Genomic DNA, 19167 nt, shown 5'->3' with positions numbered 1-19167 from the left:
TCTTGCTCTTGACATCCCTACAAATGAGGCTTAGGGTTACAGGTTGAAAGTATGTATTAAGATCTCATTGTGTAAAAGTGCGGAAAGAAAGAGTAGTACAGTGATGCTGGTCAGACACGAGGCATAAAGGCCAGAGGTGAAGCTGCAATTCATGTCTGACAACTAAAAATTCATCCCACCTGCACAGGCTCCAGCTGTGATGATAGTACGATCTGGTTCCAATACGGAAGAACTGTCTGTGACGCCAGGAACTGGCGGCTGAAGTTGTTAGGCCACTAGCCATCATATTTGAGAGATCCTGGCAATCTGGTGAGGTTCCTACAGATTGCAAAAGGGCGAACATAACCCCCATCTTTAAAAAAGGGACCAAGGACAACCTGGGAAACTACAGACCAGTCAGCCTTACCTCTGTGCCAGGTAAAACCATGGAACAGATTCTCCTGGTTGCTGTACTAAGGCACATAAAAAATAACCAAGTGGTTGGTGACACCCAACACGGCTTCACTAGGGGCAAGTCGTGCCTGACTAATTTAGTGGCCTTCTACGACAAAACTACAGCACTGGTTGACGTGGGTAAAGCAACGGATGTCATTTTCCTGGACTTGTGCAAGGCGTTTGACACTGTCCCACATGACATCCTTGTCTCCAAAATGGAGAGACATGGATTTGACAGATGGACCACTCAGTGGATAAAGAACTGGCTGGATGGTCACACTCAAAGTGTTGGGGTCAATGGTGCAATGTCTACATGGAGACCTGTGTCAAGCGGTGTCCCTCAGGGGTCTGTTCTGGGTCCAGTGCTGTTCAACATCTTTGTCAGCAACATGGATGACAGCATTGAGTGCACCCTCAGTAAGTTTGTCAATGACATCAAGTTGTGTGGTGCCGTAGACTCACTTGCGGGAAGAGATGCCATCCAGAGGGACCTTGATAGGCTTGAGAAATGGGCCAGTGCTAACTGCATGAGGTTCAACAAGTCAAAATGCAAGGTCCTTCACCTGGGTCGGGCCAATCCTAGGCACAAATACAAACTGGGCACAGAGTGGGTTGAGAGTAGCCCTGAAGAGAAGGATTTAGGGGTATTTATAGATGAGGAGCTCAACATGAGCCAGCAGTGTACTCATGCGGCCCAGAAGGCCAACAGCATCCTGGGCTGTATCAAGAGAAGCGTGGCCAGCAGGTCAAGAGAGGTGATTCTGCCCCTCTGCTCTGCTCTTGTGAGACCCCACCTTGAATACTGCATCCAGTTCTGGTGTCCCCACCATAAGAGAGACATAGATCTGTCCGAGCGTGTTCAGAGGAGGGCCACAAAGATGATCCAGGGGCTGGAGCACCTCTGCTACAAGGACAGGTTGTGGGAGCTGGGATTGTTCAGTCTCAAAAAGAGAAGGCTTCGGGGAACCTAATAGCTGCCTTCCAATACCTGAAGGGAACCTACAGGAAGGCTGGGGAGGGACTTTTTACAAGAGTGTCCACTGATAGGACAAGGGGAAATGGGTTTAAGGTGAAGGAGAACAGATTTAGATTAGATTTTAGGAAGAAATTCTTCAGTACGAGGGTGGTAAGACTTTGGAATAAATTGTCCAGAGAGGTTGTGGATGCCTGCTCCCTGGAGGTGTTCAAGGCCAAGTTGGACAGAGCCTTGAGTAGCCTGATCTAGTTGAGAGGCGTCCCTGCCCATGACAGAAAGGTTGGATTAGATGATCTCTAAGGTCCCTTCCAGCCTATGCCATTCTATGATTCTATGATTCTTTCCAAAGGAGTTCTGTGCCACACTTTCACATTGATCAGATCGAGATTGTTTGAGTTGATGATCATTCTCTGCTGGTGTCAAAAGTTGAGCTATGTCTTTGGGATACTACACTTCATCACTAAAGCTAATGAGAGCTTGGCCGATTACCTGAATGGGAACAGAACCACATGTTCAAGTAACACCATGGGTCCTTCCACCTTGTAGCTGGGTAAGTAAATACTGTGCAATCCCTGTGGCCATGAGAACATCAAGAACGTAAATTAATTAAGAGGTCAGCTGTTTTAAGAAACAAGCAGTTTGGTTTGAGAAAAGATAAGATTAAACTGCAGCAACAAGTAAGGATTAAAGAAATAAAGGCAGAGGCATGTTGATTAAATGAGCCATATCATAATGAATCGATATTCCTCCAAAAAACAGTTCGACCTTGCACTTTAATAAGAAAATAGAATCAAAATTCACAGACACAGACTGTCTAGGAGAGGCAAAGCTGGATCCTACCCAAAACTTCAATGAACGGAGTGCACAGAGTTCTTCTGAGGGACATTCCCTGCAAGAGAAACTTCACATTGAGCAGACTTTTGTTTTTCTATCTTATTTAGAAAGGTAAAAGTCTAACATCCAACTCTTGCCAACAGTCTTAGTCTTCTAGACGCAGTGTGATTTCTTGGCCCCAGCAATAGAAACTATGAAATCAATGAAAGCCATGAGATCAATGGACTAGGTTTCACCAGTAGAGTGGGTATTCAATTTTTTCCCGCTAGGTCTATCTACTATAAAAAATTATTTGGCTGAAGAAACAGTATCCTCTCTCCATACAAGACATTCTGCAAAGGTTAATAGAGAGTCAGAAGGCAGAGAGCAATATCATTGTGCGCCTGGAGTGAGTTGGAGCTCTTTTATCTACTGTGGAAAGCTGATGACTGATGACTGACAATGGGTACTTCTTCTCTGAGCAATATATTGATATTAAGCAAAAATATCCGGAGCACTATAATTACATACAGGGAGTTTAGTTGGTTTCTCTGGTTCAATAGCCAGGCTTTTGGCTACCTCCTCATTTATTCTTTTAATCCAATCCCAATTGCAACCAGCAGTTAATGCAAGGCTGCTGTAAATCATAGGCTCACCTCCTGTATGAGCTGCTGCTGCATGTATATGTCAGTGCTCTGCCCTACAAGACTGTTGGGATTGCCCACAAATCCAGGGTAGGTACTTCGGGACTTGTGAGAATTTCTCAGTTTCCAAATAAGCATTATTTTGCAGAAAATACATCACATCTACATGCTGAGAAAAGAAACCTCTGCAGTATTACCCCGCAAGCAGCTCATGTAGCAAGCTAGAGTGCATATAACCTTCATAGTTGCATTCAGTGAAGCTCAGTTCTCCTTTTGTCATACCAGGTATGTGCCAGCGCACCTCTGTTAACACAGCAGAGTCATTTTTATAATAAAGTGGAGAACTAAAGCCAAACTCCAAGTAAAATGCCTCAAGGATGTTTTGATTGACCAGGATATAATCATCTCCCTCTCTCAAAACTCTACTAGAAGTTTAGGTATCATTTTAAAGTGTCTGAACTCAACAGGATCAGAGAAGGCTGCAGATCTCTTATCTAAAGACTTGTTACCCTCCCATACCTGCCCCAGCAACAAGATGCTTTCACCACAATTCTTTACAAACACCTATGTGTGGGTTTTGTTACTTAAAAACTTAAGCAATTTGTGGATTCTAATTTTCTTACTGAGATCCGAGCTCTACATTTTAATCTGAAAGATATGTCCAAAGTAATGCCCTTCAATTGCTTGCTGCAATGAGTATGAATCATATTATGAGATTTACCAAGCCTTTTGTCGGGCTATCTTGCTGGAGCTTTGCTTTCCTAATCAATTCTGTGTCTTTTGTCATTGGCTTTTTTTTTTTTCGCAGTCCATTTTTTTATCCATTTGCCTGTTTGATACACCTACTACATTCTGCCTCATAGCCAGTTTTCTGCAATACAGAATTTGTTACCTAACAGTACAATTCCTGACATGACAGGGTGCCGATGCTTGACTGATTTCTGAAGTATTACCATAATGTCAATAATACACCTTTAAATGAATGGCATCATCTGAAATATAAATAATAACCAGGAAGCATTTTGTTAATGTAACGCAGTACTTTAAAAAACACAACATGAAAACACCCTAAATGCAGTCTGGTATTTTGTTTCTTTTCTGATTAAAGAGGAAGGCAGATTGCTCAGTGTTGCTTTTGTTGCTAGCTGATTTGCAAGCATCACCACCTTTCCAAACACTCACAGCTTCTGAGGGTGATGGACCTCGTCAGGAAAGCGCAATCTGATATCGAGCTGCATAAATTGCTTTTTGCTTCCCCTCCCTTGAATGTGTACAAGTTACAGAAGGAAAAAAATGATGAGAAAATGCTGAAAAATGTGGCTTTTCCTGGGCACACTCCTTAGCACATTTTTGCTGCGCACGCTTCTTTCACTCAAACTCTTTTCATTTTCCTAATCTCCTTGGTTTATTATTATTTTTCTCTCTACTCATTTTAATTTCTTTTCTTCCTAAAGAGCTGTTTTTAACAGCTGCATCTCCAGCTGTCAAGTGAATAATTCAGAGGAAATGTCTCACCATTGCAAGAATTGTTCTACAAAATACTTTAAACCGTCTTCAAGATTGTTAAAAAAAGCTTCACATGACAGCTGCATGCACGAAGTGCTTCATTAATGGACAATACAGCTCTTTACCACGTATTTTTAAACTTTGCCTTACTTTGAGCAAGCAGTTTACTGTGGACACATTTACCCCTGCTGACAAAGGTCCTGTCCTTGAAGGCTTTGGCTTTCAAAGCCTTCTTTCCAAAGGATCTTTGACACTTGTCTGACTCTGGGTAAGATTTTCAAAACATACCAGCCAGCACTGCACTCAGTGATGCAGGGTAAATAAATCTGAGAGGTCTCTAAATAAGGTATTACAGCTCACCATGACTGTCTAATCACAGGGATCAACTGCCAGAGTTCAGTAACTAGGAGACTTCCAGTACTCTCTAAGCTAGTTTAGAGCTTGCACGGTTATGTGGCAGTACGGTGCACAGTAGACGTATACTAAATTTCTCCCACACACATCAAAGGGTTTAGAAAAGAACTTATTTTAACAATTGAAATATCCCAGGGATATTCAAACCCAAGGCACTCAGCTGGATAGGAAAGTATCAAAAAGAGAAGCTCTCATGACTTAGTAGAGAAGCATGGTGCACACTCTGTAAACAGGGGTATGTAACAGATACCGTGTAGCATGAACATTTTTTGAATGCTTGGAATTTGGTGTGAGAGTTAAATGTAACATCTTTTCCCTTTCTTTTCACCAACTGTCCAAAAGATGATCCTCAGATCTTGGCACTCACTAGGTTGTAGAAGATTTTATTTTGTTTGACAATTCTCTTGTGAAATTTAGTGTTTCCTTTTTGATAGAAAATTTTTGTCTTCTACCTAGCCACGTCAAATGCTAGTTCTGCATCAAATAGACCAAAATTCAGGATCTGTAATGACTGCTGCCTTTTCCCTCTTATCAAATGCAAATAAAAGTTAGTAAAAACACAATTCAGACTGCACTCAGGTCAACTTCATCAACCATTACATGTGATAGGGTTCCCAGGACATGAAAGGATCAATTTAGCGATCGAGAAGATCCTTTCTAGTCTTAATTTCTTCAGATAGTCAGGTCTCAGACGTTGGCCTGAACCTTACACACATTAAGTTATTTTACTACATCTGTTTGTCCTGTTCACAATGCTTAGCATGATAATCCTGGGCTTTACGTTTGAATACGTCTACCTTCAGTAATAGCGTGCTCAGAAGCTCCAGGTAGATGTTCCAGAAGGTCTATGCTGTCATGGATAGTGTAGATTCCTATTTCAACAGTTATTTTAAAGCTATACTGTTATTCTGCAAAGGTTCCTGGAGAAACGGAGCCATATAGCCCTTGTTTGTGCTTAAATATGTTCTGTATATGTCAGAAAACTGACCCTCAAGGCTGATAGCAATACATCACCTTACTGTAGGTGATAAAGTATGCCTTGGAATATGGACTTTCAGCTACTTTTCAAAAATCAGTGAGTCATAGGTACTGTAAGTAAGACACTCCACAGCATCTAAGACCAACATTAACAATTCTCAGTTATCACAAGGATGGTGACCAAAAGGAAAAGCTATAAATATCATCTTTTCTGCCCCTCTTCTCCAACCCCACACAGAGGCAAAAGCTGATCATTATCTTATTGATTCTGGCCGGCAATGGTGTAGAGTAAATCACAAAATCAGATAACCTTGTTTCCCAGCCTTTGTAAACTAATTACGTCTATTAATCACAGAGGCCTCAGAACATGTCCCTCACACTAAAAGAATTTCTGCAGCAGAAACATCTTCCATTTTCTTTATGTTCTACTATTGCCTTGCTAAAGGAAAAGATACTTCAGTATCTTTTCTCAGCAAGTTAATGAGACCAGCCAATCCGTTGCTATAATTAATTAAGAGATTCATGAAAAAGTTTTGAAAGAGTCAGAAATCAAAACAGTCACCGTCTTTTAGCAACAACTCAGGAGAATCCACTGAAAAGTAGAAGCATAGGCCTAGGTAATGCATAGAAGGAAAAATTATTACAGTCTCAACTATGTTGATTTCACACTAACTGGAGGATCTAGTTGTAGGGATGCTTCGTGGTTTTCTCAGCTGTTATATAAGTTGATAGGCCGTTTCCTACATGAAAAAATCCACTTCAGAAAAGATTTTGTTTTAAAGCAAGTTGAAGCACCTTTATTGTGTATATAGGGTTTGCCTGAATATCAAAGCATAATATGATCACCTGGAAGATCAGATGCGTTGGTGGGTAAAAACACTCATCTTACAGGTTCACTGAACTCCCACAAACAGATTAAACAGACAGACAGATGGCAAAGACAGTCTTCACCTGGTGAAGGCTATCACATATGGACCAGATCTTGCAATGGAATGAGCACATGAAACTCTTAATGGCTCTCTAAAATAATGCTCAGTGATGTCAGACACCAGCCGGATGTCACAGGCACATAGCCATGACATGTGGACCCAGCGTGGAATGAGGGTTTAAGAGAGACAGAAGAATAAGGGATACAGAACAAAGAGAAAAATTTGAGCAAAGTGAAGTCATTTAAAAAGACAAAACAGTAGAATTAGTTGGGGACTTTCCATTCATTCAAATGATTTTTCCAATGAAAATGTTCTCTTTGCTAAATTTCAATTTTTATCTGGTAACTTTTACCAAAAAAGAGGAGAGGGAGAGGGAGAGGGGACAGAGTTAGGCAGGGCAGCAAGGCAAGGCAAGGCAAGGAAAAGATGTTTAGAGAAGGATTTATCTGTACGTATGTCCCAAAGTTTATCTGAAATGTGGAAATTTACACTTTCCACGTCTTACCTTTCTCAGGCTCTAGCCTAGAAAGGATGAGAGTGGCCACAAAGTGTGGCCGAAAAGACAAAAAGCCACCCAGACCATGTGTTTCACTCAGGCTGCTGAGGTATAGTTTGACCCTGCCCAGTATAAGGGGATGAAATAGATGACTCTCTAGGAACTTTTCCAGAATTTCTTTCTATGGTTTCTAGATTTCAGGATTCTTAGTTTCATTTAAAAAGTCTCTATATATTAGCTGAAATGGCAGGCACTTATTAATATAGCACAAACATTTCTGTCTTTCTCAATTTGGCCTTAAATTTAAATAAGATTATAGCACTTTATCAGAAGTATCAGAGATTCTTTGTGTTTAGATCATGCTTGTGTTTACCATGTGCTTCTTTCAGTCTGTGATATTTATTGTCAGTATGTCTAAGAAGAACAAAGCAGCCTTATTACTTGGCTTCCTTATACTAAAAGCCTTTTTTCCCTTTTAAATATCAGTGAAGTATATCTCAGTTCTTGTGTTCCACATCCAGAAATATTTCAATTCAAGTGAAACATGATAATATTTTTCCAGAAGTTGTTAAAGCTATTACCAAAGTAAAACAGGGCATCCTGTGATATAAATCCAGTTATTTTACAACCATGAAGCCAGTGAAGGTTATTGTGGTTTTTCTAATACACTCAGAAGAATAATTCAAAAAACCCAAGCCAGGGCTTTTAAAACAGCAATGCAAGCTTTTGCCTAGCAGTATCATTTGCAGGAATATAAACATGTGCTTGGAAAGACGTTAGTACACCATATGTCGTACAAAGGCATACACAAAATTTGAGTTGTATACTTCACACACATTTTTATTTTAACAGCAATTCCAGTACACTAACAAAAGATACAGATTATAGTAACATCTTTCTATCTAGTGATTAATTGCAAGTTCAAATAAACAAGAAAATTTGGTAATATTTAGAATTTGTTAGGTCATCCATGCTCTTGCATGTTAAAGACTTTCACAATGTATGAGCCCCATATTAGACTACTACCATTTATTTAAATCAAGTATATATTATATTTGTGCAAAACTAGTATCTGTGAACTCTGTAGTCTGTGCACTGTGCTTGCTACACTGAGGACGTGATCCACAATGCTCCCAGCTCTCATAGAATCATAAAGTAATAATATAATACTTCACATCAGATCCTATATGCAACACCTTTGAAAGACAACCACTCTTAGTCCATCTAGAGGATCTTGTAGCCTTTTGTAAACACAGATCTTAATTTAAAAAAAACCCAAAACAATTATCATAGAATCATAGAATCATGGAATGGCATAGGCTGGAAGGGACCTTAGAGATCATCTAATCCAACCTCCCTGTCATGGGCAGGGATGCCTGTCAACTAGATCAGGCTACTCAAGGCTCCGTCCAACCCGGCCTTGAACACCTCCAGGGAGGGGGCATCCACAACTTCTCTGGGCAATTTATTCCAAAGTCTCACCACCCTTGTACTGAAGAATTTCTTCCTAAGATCTAATCTAAATCTGTTCTCCTTCAATTTAAACCCATTTCCCCTTGTCCTATCAGTGGACACTCTTGTAAAAAGTCCCTCCCCAGCCTTCCTGTAGGTTCCCTTCAGGTATTGGAAGGCAGCTATTAGGTCCCCCTGAAGTCTTCTTTTCAAGTCTGAACGATCCCAGCTCCTGCAACCTGTCCTTGTAGCAGAGGTGCTCCAGCCCCTGGATCATCTTTGTGGCCCTCCAATTATATTTATTTCTCTCCTGTTTTAGAATAAGACTGGGATCTTTCAAGTATTTTCAAGACAAAGAAGAAGAACAAGGACAAAAAGAGAAAAGTAGCCATGAAAGAAGTTGGAAAATACTGAATACAACCTGTATCCTGTGTATCCTGGTGTCAAAACTAAGGTGCAGGTGACCAAAAGATGCAAATATGATAAAAAGAGCTGGTTGTCACAGAAGGAATGAGAAGCTGCCTCTGGAAGCTTGCAGAGTCTGTGATCAATAGGTTTCAATTAATTCCTAAGAGAAGCGAGTTACCTTATAGAAATATCAAACTAGAGCCTTGAGGTGAACACCAGGTGCACCTGTAGGTCTCTTTGGTATTTCCCTGCAGGGCTGTAGCATATCAGTAATCATACTACCTTTAAAGCATCTTTAAAATCTGTTTTTCCAAAGACGATGAACTTTGAGCAGCCTGGTTTAGTGGAAGGTGTCCCTGCCAATGGCAGGGGGGTTGGAACTAAAGGATCTTTAAGGTCCCTTCCAACCCAAACCATGATTCTATGACTCTTCAGGATAATTTTTTTTTTAAACCATATGTTCCACAAAGCCTTTCCCAAGGCCATTGAAGGAAAACTGCATAAAAGTACAAAGCTTACTGGGCTTGCCTGTTTGCTTGCATTAGCAGCCGATGACATACTATACCATTAATGTCTTTACCTCATTTACAAGATTACAAAATACCTGTCTCCACTCAGATCTAAGCCTAAAGTTGTATTCTTAAGAGAGCTTATAATAAAATAGTATATTGGGCTGAAGTTTTCTTGCACCCAGACATCTTGTACTGTGTGTGCAAACTTCTCATGCTTCTGCTTAAGATAGAAGGTTCAGTGAAGAACTAGTCATAGACAGAAGAGAAAAATCTATAGGAAAATATATTGCTTATATTCCAACAAATGCAGTTTTGCAAAAAGTCTGAAATCCTGAAATGAACTAATGCCTGCACTTGCTATTTTTGAACAGTTGGTTTATAGCGTTTGGGTTTGTTGGATGGTAGGGGGGTTGATTTACCATGAAGCAGCAGGAATCACACCCTTCAAGAGTTTTTTCTCATAGATACAAGAAAAGATCAGATTTACAAGATTCAGCAGCAGGAAAAATATGGTTAGCCTTTTCTAACCCTTTATTTCACGGCTCCATTAATACTGTGTCCTGGGTGTTGTGTCACGAACATGCCTGATGTTCTTGCTGGTTGCTAAAACGTTTTAAGTATGCTGAGGAAAGGCATTGAGGGACAGGTGGGCAGAGCAGAGCCATGTGTGTAAAGAATGATTTAGACATAATCACTTCTGTAAATAGGCAGTCCTCCCTCATTACACTGAAAATTTATGCCTTAGAAGAACTTGACTGCACTTGGAGCTACTGCGTAGATCAAGCATCTAGTTATTTCCCCTCCTGTACCCACACATATTGTGCAAGAAATCTGTGTCATTCCCAGCTCACAGAGTGGTAAAAGGAAGGATTCTGTGAGAGAAAAAGGGACCAAGCCCAGGAAAAAAAATCCCACAAAGACAGTTAAGAAGCAGGAGTAACAGTCTGGAAGCAAAAGGCTGGGACCCAGCAGTAACAAAAAAGGCAAGACAGTGAACAGTCGAAAGGCATAGCATGTGAAATAAGGAACTAAGCAGAACAGGACACACCAGCCAGAAGGCTAGAGTAAAGCAAGGAATAATATCTGACATTTACTGAAGATGCTCATTACCTAAAGCTGTGCTGGAAAATTTTCTTGCTGAGCATTAAAAACCTAATGCCAGTGTAACAAATGCCTGGCAATAAATTGATCTACAGAAGTCTATAAAGAAGTGTTGGTAGCAAAGCAATTGTCTGCTATCCTGGCTACAATGCCTCTGGGACTTACATTCAGCTTACTGAATCTAAAATCTCATAAATTCACAGAGTTAATATAGGAAAAGAAAGTAGCAATTTTACCTTAAAAAAAAAAAAAAAATGAAAAGGAAAGAAAAAAAAAAAGATTGATTATAGTGATGTTGACTGTTTCAAAGGAATATTCTTTTCAGCATAGTAGCACCTCCATATACTGCGCTCCTGGAAAATATTATTCAAATAGGTTTTAGTGGCTCAAATAACTTTTGGTCAACTAAATGTTGATAGCACTTTTGAGAAGAACAAGGACATTAATTCAGCCTCTCAGTAAATGCCCAGCCAAGGTAGTTATAATGTTCTCTTGTCCCAAATTGCTCACATGGTTTAAATTGCTATTTTTCACTCTGTCATAAATTTTTGTTCACAGTTATGCTGTTATAAATTTCTGTAGAGGTATCTAAGTTTCAATAATGTAAAAGAAGCATGCAAACTTTGTACAGCTGTTACCAGAATGCACATGTGCTTTCGGTATGACCAGTCTATGTCGTCCCACCAGAACAAGCTACAGTGTCCTAGGCACACACCTGTAATAAGTGTACCAGATCCCATCTCAGCTCCTACTGCAAGTAAAGTGTATTAATTTCCCTTTGAAACATGCAAAAATACCATTTTTGATCAAGAATCAGGATCCGTAAATCTTAGATTGGAGAGGTTTAGAAGATATGATTTTTTTTCAGCTGCTAATTCTTCCCATGTTATAACACCAGAGCACAAGGTGTACAAGAAAAACTACCTGAAAATACCTTGCATTTACTGTACACAGAAGCTTGTTATTCTTACTGCTGAAGTGTACCCTTTTATCTTGCTGTAATGCAAGGTGATTTATGGAGTCCAGCTCCTCAGTGAAAAGCCATTTCCCTGCTGATGACAGCACACTTATGCCCCACAGGAAATCTGAGATAATTTCAAGTTGTTTACTCCTGGGTCAGAACTTGAGTTTTTAAATCTATTAAATATTGGTGGAGAGGGGGAATTATTATTTCAGATAATAGGAAATTTGATGTAGGTCAGCTAACTGTCTTGCACTGAATTCTGTCACACAAAAAATAAAAGAAGATGCAGGTTTGCTCATTTATAGCTGACATCGCCTCCTAGAGAAAACAAAGAGCCTTACAGAGAGAGGGAACCTTGAAGATGAAGATAATATCTGATAATCTAACTTTAGCCTGGCATCATATCACTTTGGTTACAGGCTTAGACAGATTGGTATGTCAGCAGACAGAGAATCCCAGACAACCTCAGGAGAAACCTTTGAACTCATACTAGTTCTGGATGCTCCATAGTCTCCACAATGGATCCCAGAAGGACTTCTAAGACATCCACAGCACAAGTGAAAAATGAGGCTATAGTGAACTATAGTGATGCAAGAACTCAAATTCAATAATGCATTTGTTGAATTCAGCTTCTTTTCATTGTGTAAATTCTAATATTTGTTCATCTTTGGAAACCATGGTGAAAAATTTCCCTTATAAGCTACATTTCGTGTATGTGAGTATTAGCAAAGTTCAGTGCTTGCATTCTGCTGCATTTCAGTAGTCTTTGCTTTCGCTCCCAGAATATGAACATACCTTTCCTCTTGTACCAAAAAGCAGGCAGGGGGACAGCTGTCAAAGAACTGAACAGCGGTTTCACCAGAAGGATAACCCTTCTAAAATACTCATTTTTTTTCTTTTTTTTTTCATTTATTTATTTTGTTATCACTATCAAGTGAAATTGTTTATCAGAAACTCCTCAAACCCCTTGCTTTTTTTATTCTTTTCTGGAAAATGACAATTATCTATTTAATTAAGTTATGGTCATTATATCAAAACAGAGTTTTTTGGTTTATTTGGCCCTTACTCTGTGCCCAGCCTATTCCGTGCCCAGACATGCCTAATGGTTTAGTGTGTCCCAAAATGTCCACAGACAGACATGTACCTGGAGGTCAAGTGGGCTGACAGGCATAACAGGAGACAAGGTACATTTGAGACTGATCATCAGCTGTAGTTACACCACAGTCATTAGTGCCCAAATCAGACTTGGCTCCAGCACAGGAAGGTAAATGTGTATTGGCCTACATAGGAATAATGGTAGATGTTTCCACACCTTTCAGGTGATGTCTCAAGGACCATCAGTATAATTCACACAGGCATATGTCTCCTTATGTTCTCACTTGTCAGGTTTCAGCTGGTACCTTTGACAATGTGGTACCAGCAGTTTGACTACTGAGCACATGCCGAATTCTGCACACCATGACTCCAGCTGGAATCAGGGGTCGTTGGCAGGTGACACCATAGATGAAATCTGGTTCTTTATACCTAGTCTTGCAGTTGATGAGAGCTTTCATGTCAACACTAATCTCACTTCACTAAATGTGTTTATTTTGTAATGCCAGTTTCTTTTTACAAATTTCCTTAACTATTTATTGTGGCCCTGTTATGGCTGTGATGCACACTGTGATGAAGGATGGAATGTCACTGCTGCATGGAAAAGGGATCATTACCTCTTTAATCTAAAATGAGCAGCCCTGGGTCATTTGGATACTTCAGATTTAGAGATTAAAACTGTCTCCTGCTGTGAAATGTAATGTAAAAATAGCTGTGTCTGTCTTCTGGAGCTCTTTTCCAGGGGATCTCATGACACTTGCCTAATACAGGCGAGGGCCATCTTTCCAACTCATAATCATAGTGAGAAGATACTAATTCATGCTGTTTGCACACTGTCTGTTACTCAAAACCGAGTATATAATATGCCTGTCAAATATATAATCAAATATGTAAATAAATATAGGTGTATTAAATAAATAGTTGATGTATATAAATACATGTGGAAAGCAACTGAAAATCTTTATTTGGCTTATAATACATGGCCACCGAGGAAGTAAGCAAGAGAGAAAAATAGGAAAGTTGAGATTAAAAAGTAGAGAGGGAACTATGAGCTATAAGAGAACATTTATATGTTTTAGCACTCTAAGATCGCTAGAGTAAATGCAGAGAAGGAGCAACTTGAACAACTTATCATCAGCACCACCAAAATCCACCTAAATGTGGTCTGAGCCTGAAATCAGTTAATTCATTTCCACAGTCTTTTGATATTTCCAGCTTTCATCTACAAGGAATAGCTAGTGGCTGGTCTTTGTTGGGATTTAAAAAGAGAGAGCATTCAGCAGACTTTTCTTCCAGTTCTTCTCACCGTTGTGTGTGAAGGACAGTTACAGTCCCAGCCTTTAAACACCCTGGGCTATGGAAAGATTTTCAGCTGAAGTAACTTGGTATTGTGCCAGTGACTTTAATGAAGCTATTCTGATTTCTGCCAGATGACAATCTGGCTTAGAAAAATCAGTCAGTGAAAGTCCCAACACTTTCCTTAAAGAGATGAGAAATCATGACTGGCAGGTTCAAGCTGGCATGGTGAAGGCTGCATGCTGTACTCCTTTGATGGATGATTTCAGTATCACTCTGACTGACACATATCCGAATTATTCAGTGAGCAGAGGCAGTTCTGCCTAAATATTCAAATGATCACTCTGACTTACATCTGGCTGATTGGGGGGCAGGGGTCTGTCTAAATACTAAGATGATCACAATACCATCCAAACTGCTTTTCTTTCTATCCCCATGCTCCCTGAAAAGCCATCATCCCAAATGAAAGTGTTCTTATCAGACACTTAGATGTACTCTTTGAAAGTACAAATTTCTCATACTATTATTTACTGAGGAGAAGAAAGGTCATTTCCTCTGTCCTTTGTAGTGAATTAGCTGTAGGAAGGCAGTCAAGAAATCCATTTGCAAAAGACCCCTTTGCCTTTCTCCATGCTTGAAGGACTTGGCCTTTCATTTTCTTTTTCTAAGTGATGAAGCTCATTGCTACCTGTGGTGAATATAGCAGGGACTCTACTCATTCCAAGTGCATACTGCTTAAGCACATAATCTTCTTACACACATTAGTTTCACATGTCATGACTCTGTACCCATTAAACGTGTGCGCTGTTAAAAGACAAAGCTTTGTATCAATTGGTTATATAATTCAGTGATTAGACTGAACTGAGGTTCAAAGGCACTTTCATTGGATAATCAAAATCAGCAAATGAAGGAGTTTTGCCCATCTACAAATTCCTTTAAAAACAGTAGTAAACTGCTAATAGAACATTTTTTGCTAGCAAAACATTTTTTGCTAACAAAAATGTTGCCTGAAAAGGAGGAGGAGGGTTGGAAACAGTTGTTGATGGTGCGCTTCGAAAGCTTCCTGAGAAATGCACATCTTGTTGGAAAATCAAAGCACGTTGTCAGTTTGGCCCTCAATCTTAAGTTCGCCACAAATCACAAGGGGAATGATGTCCCCCTTGTCCCAGCTATGCTCCCCCCTTATCCCGCCGTTCTTCTGCACTCCGGCACACTGAAAAGTCCGTGGAGTTTCACATCCAACCACAAACATCAACTTGCTATCAGCATTCTTCTCAGAGCGAGCCTCTGAGTAAAACCGAAACACGGAGCTCTTCTAGCTGTTAAAAAAAAGAAGAGCTAACACTGTCCCAGCTAAAACTGGAACACACGTATACACTACAGGCTGGATCCTACAGCCACCACCGGTACCAAGTGACATCAGGAGGTGGCCATGCTATCTAACTCTGGCACAGTTCTGTTGACAGGACTTAGTCTCTCTCTGCAAGCACGTACATGTGCCAGCTTACTCAGATCTGGCTCAAATACTGCAAATAAGGAAGTGTATTGGTCTATAGAGGCTTACCAATGAGACTCACATCTGTAGTCACTGAAGGTCAGGGTCTGATTTTTCATGTACCTGAAGTATGCAATTTCAATTGAAATGAGAGCAAGTTACGTTTTGAATATTTTAAAATATCTATGACTCTTCTGCTATTGAAAAATGTTATTTGTATTTCAATGAATAGTATTTCAAATATTGTCATAGTGCAGCCTAAGAGACAATATAAATACTGAAGAAACAGATTCAGAAAAGGACAGAGAATTACATTTATCAAGTCTTGAGGAAAGTGTTTACAAGTCTTAGCATTTAAAATGGGGAAACTGAGTGTTCTTGTTATATGAACAGGTCTCATATCATTTGCTGTTGAAGTCACCCACATATCAGCCTGATGTCTGGGGAACACAGTGGCCAACTGAAGAGCAGTAACCCTTTGAAATTAACCTCTCCCAAAGCTTGATGACTGCCAGGCAGCTCTTCATTCACAGAAGAAATACAAATTGCCAATCACTAGACAATGGGATGAACAATAAGAATGTAAGGATGCCAGATAGGACAAAACTACTGAAGTAAGCATCATCTAAAAAGAAAGCAGTCTCGAGGGGTCCGCAAATATCTGCTGTTCATAACCCCAAAACACTCTTCCACCCTTACTGTAAGAAAATGTAAAATTATAGTAAATGTTCAAAAGCTACAACTATGCCTTGAGGAGAAAATACAAAGATCTCCCATCGCCTCTATTCCTACATTACAACAGTCCTGAGTGAAACTCCCAGATGGCTTTAGGAAACTAACAACAGCATGGCGGAAATGAAAATAAAATTACCTGGAGAATGCCAACCAACCTGACCTTGGAGGAAGTGGTGTGTTCACCCTGAACATGCAAATGAAACACACCAGCCGGGTAATCAACAGATAATAATGCCAAAAAAAGAGTATCAGTGTTTCTCATTTTAGCTTATCGCCAACTGTGTTCTGTTTCTAGTGCCTTAAAACAAATCCAGAGCTGAGTTACGTATCCTGGGTAGCAAAGGAATTCCTTCCTTGCCTCTAGCAGGCAATATAAGCCCACACCACCATTTCAGGATTTTTTCATTCTTTATTTATGCACACCAAAGCTATCACCAGCTGTGGTTCATTTTCCTACTGCAAAGTGGACTTCAGCTATAATAACTTCAACTGTAGAAAAAGTAATTGAAGACTACACTTTATGCTCTTTCCTTCAATATTTTTAACTGTAGTGATTTATCCCAATTTAATTTGTGTTTACTGCAAATTGAACTCAACTCAGGTTAATTTTTATTCTCCGTGGCTTTTTATTACTATGTTTGGTCTAGACACAATATGGATCTTTGGCAATAAACCTTCCAAGCTCTACTTCTTTATGTGGTTGGGAAGTTAAGGTCGTTTAAAAAGTCTTAATAACACATCCATCATAATAAAATCAAAGAAAATGTACCACTCTTATGCCACTCTAGCATCAACATCATGAAAAGATTAACATTAAAGATCACATGAAGAAAGCAATTTTTCTTGACCAAGAAAGAATCATTTGTTACTGAGGTTTGCTATATACCAATATTAAATATTGATATCAAGAGAAAAGCATACCTGTTGTCAAAAAGAGTCAATTTTGCAACTTGACCTGAAACTGCCTTGCTTTTTTGTTCCTAGCCTTCTGTGTGGTTGCAAAAAAAGGGTTTTTTTTGTGAGATTGCAGAGAAGAGTTTCTCCTGTCTCGGGCTGCTTTACATTGCTTAAGAGTTCCCCTGGGATGGTGCTCCCTTGAGGCCAAGTGACTAGGTGAGGATGACGGGTGGAGTGGAAAGAGGGAGACATACACTCAGCAGGCTCAGTGGGACCAGGAGTCTCCTAAGATCAGGAGGTGCATAAAGTAAACTGGAAACAAGGATCTTCCTCAGGACCCAGAGGCAAACCATGAGGATCTATCTTCTTCCAAGAATCATTGTGTTCTAGTTCATTGGTTTGTGTTTTATTAAAATGTAGGTTTAGAGGTTGAAACTCTGTCTGTTATTTCTGATGTTCTCTCATTAATTGGATGAGGGAATAGAGTGCCGGTCAGCAAGTTTGCTGATGACACTAAGCTGGGAGGAGTGGCTGACACACCTGAAGGCTGTGCTGCCATTCAGAGAGACCTGGACAGGCTGGAGAGTTGGGCGTGGAGAAATTTAATGGAATACAACAAGGGCAAGTGTAGAGTCTTGCATCTGTGTAAGAACAACCCCATGTATCAGTACAAGTTGGGGACTGAACTGTTGGGGAACAGCACAGGGGAAAGGGACTTGGGGGTCCTGGTGGACAGCAGGATGGCCATGAGCCAGCAGTGTGCCCTTGTGGCCAAGAAGGCCAATGGCATCCTGGGGTGTATTAGAAGGGGTGTGGTTAGTAGGTCGAGAGAGGTTCTCCTCCCCCTCTACTCTGCCCTGGTGAGGCCACATCTGGAATATTGTGTCCAGTTCTGGGCCCCTCAATTCAAGAAGGACAAGGAACTGCTTGGGAGAGTCCAGCGCAGGGCCACAAAGATGATGGAGTAGAGCATCTCCCTTATGAGGAAAGGCTGAGGCAGCTGGTCTCTTTAGCTTGGAGAAGAGGAGACTGAGGGGGGACCTCATTAATGTTTATAAATATGTAAAGGGTGACTGTCATGAGGATGGAGCCAGGCTCTTCTGAGTGGCATCCAATGATAGGACAAGGGGAAATGGATATAAGCTGGAACATAGGAGGTTCCTCTTAATGATGAGGAAGAACTTCTTCCCAGTAAGGGTAACAGAACACTGGAACAGGCTGCCCAGAGAGGTTGTGGAGTCTCCTTCTCTGGAGATGTTCCAAACCGGCCTGGACGCATTCTTGTGTGATCTGATCTAGGTGGTCCTGCTCTGGCAGGGGGATTGGACTAGATGATCCTTAGAGGACTCTTCCAATCCCTAACATTCTGTGATTCTGTGATTAAGGAAAACATTCACTTCAGAGGTCTGTCTGGCTTGAGCTGTCACACAACTCAAAATTTATTTTGACAAGGAGGCAGGGCAAAATGAAGTAAAATTTTCAAACAAGTGACATCATTAAAGCAATGATCAGTGTGCAGACTCCAAACTGAACTGTTTTACCTGTTCAAGGTGGTTTTGGTCTAAAAACATTCCAAAGTACTCTGCAAATTTTACCTGTGATAGTCACTTCACCCACTAAATAAAAAATGTCATGTGCACGATTTTCAGAGAAGGAGCACAGAGCTTAATAACATTGAATATAAACACAGTCAACTGAAATTAGGCGTTACTTATCTTCATCAGTCCAGAAATCAATAGATGGAAGTAAATGGAACATCTTTGCTGCTTTCCTGCTCTCATCACTGTTTCTCTGCACAACCCTGGCTTATGTCAACAACAGGCTCCTACAGAGAGAGATTCCAAAGTTGTGAATTGCAGTTTTCTCCCAGGTTTCACGTTTCTCTTGCACACAAGACTCTATTATTTTAAATATCAATATTTGCATTTTAAAAGGCTTGTTTATTTGCCTGACTTAGAAAGTGGAGAAGAAAGAAGACAGGGAGAAAGGAGATATAAACATGGGGATTACAGTGTGCTGGTAAA

Source organism: Tauraco erythrolophus, chromosome 6 (genome assembly GCF_009769465.1).
Source record: "Tauraco erythrolophus isolate bTauEry1 chromosome 6, bTauEry1.pri, whole genome shotgun sequence".
In the NCBI taxonomy this organism is placed as follows: domain Eukaryota; kingdom Metazoa; phylum Chordata; class Aves; order Musophagiformes; family Musophagidae; genus Tauraco; species Tauraco erythrolophus.
Note: the sequence above shows the minus strand (reverse complement) of the source record.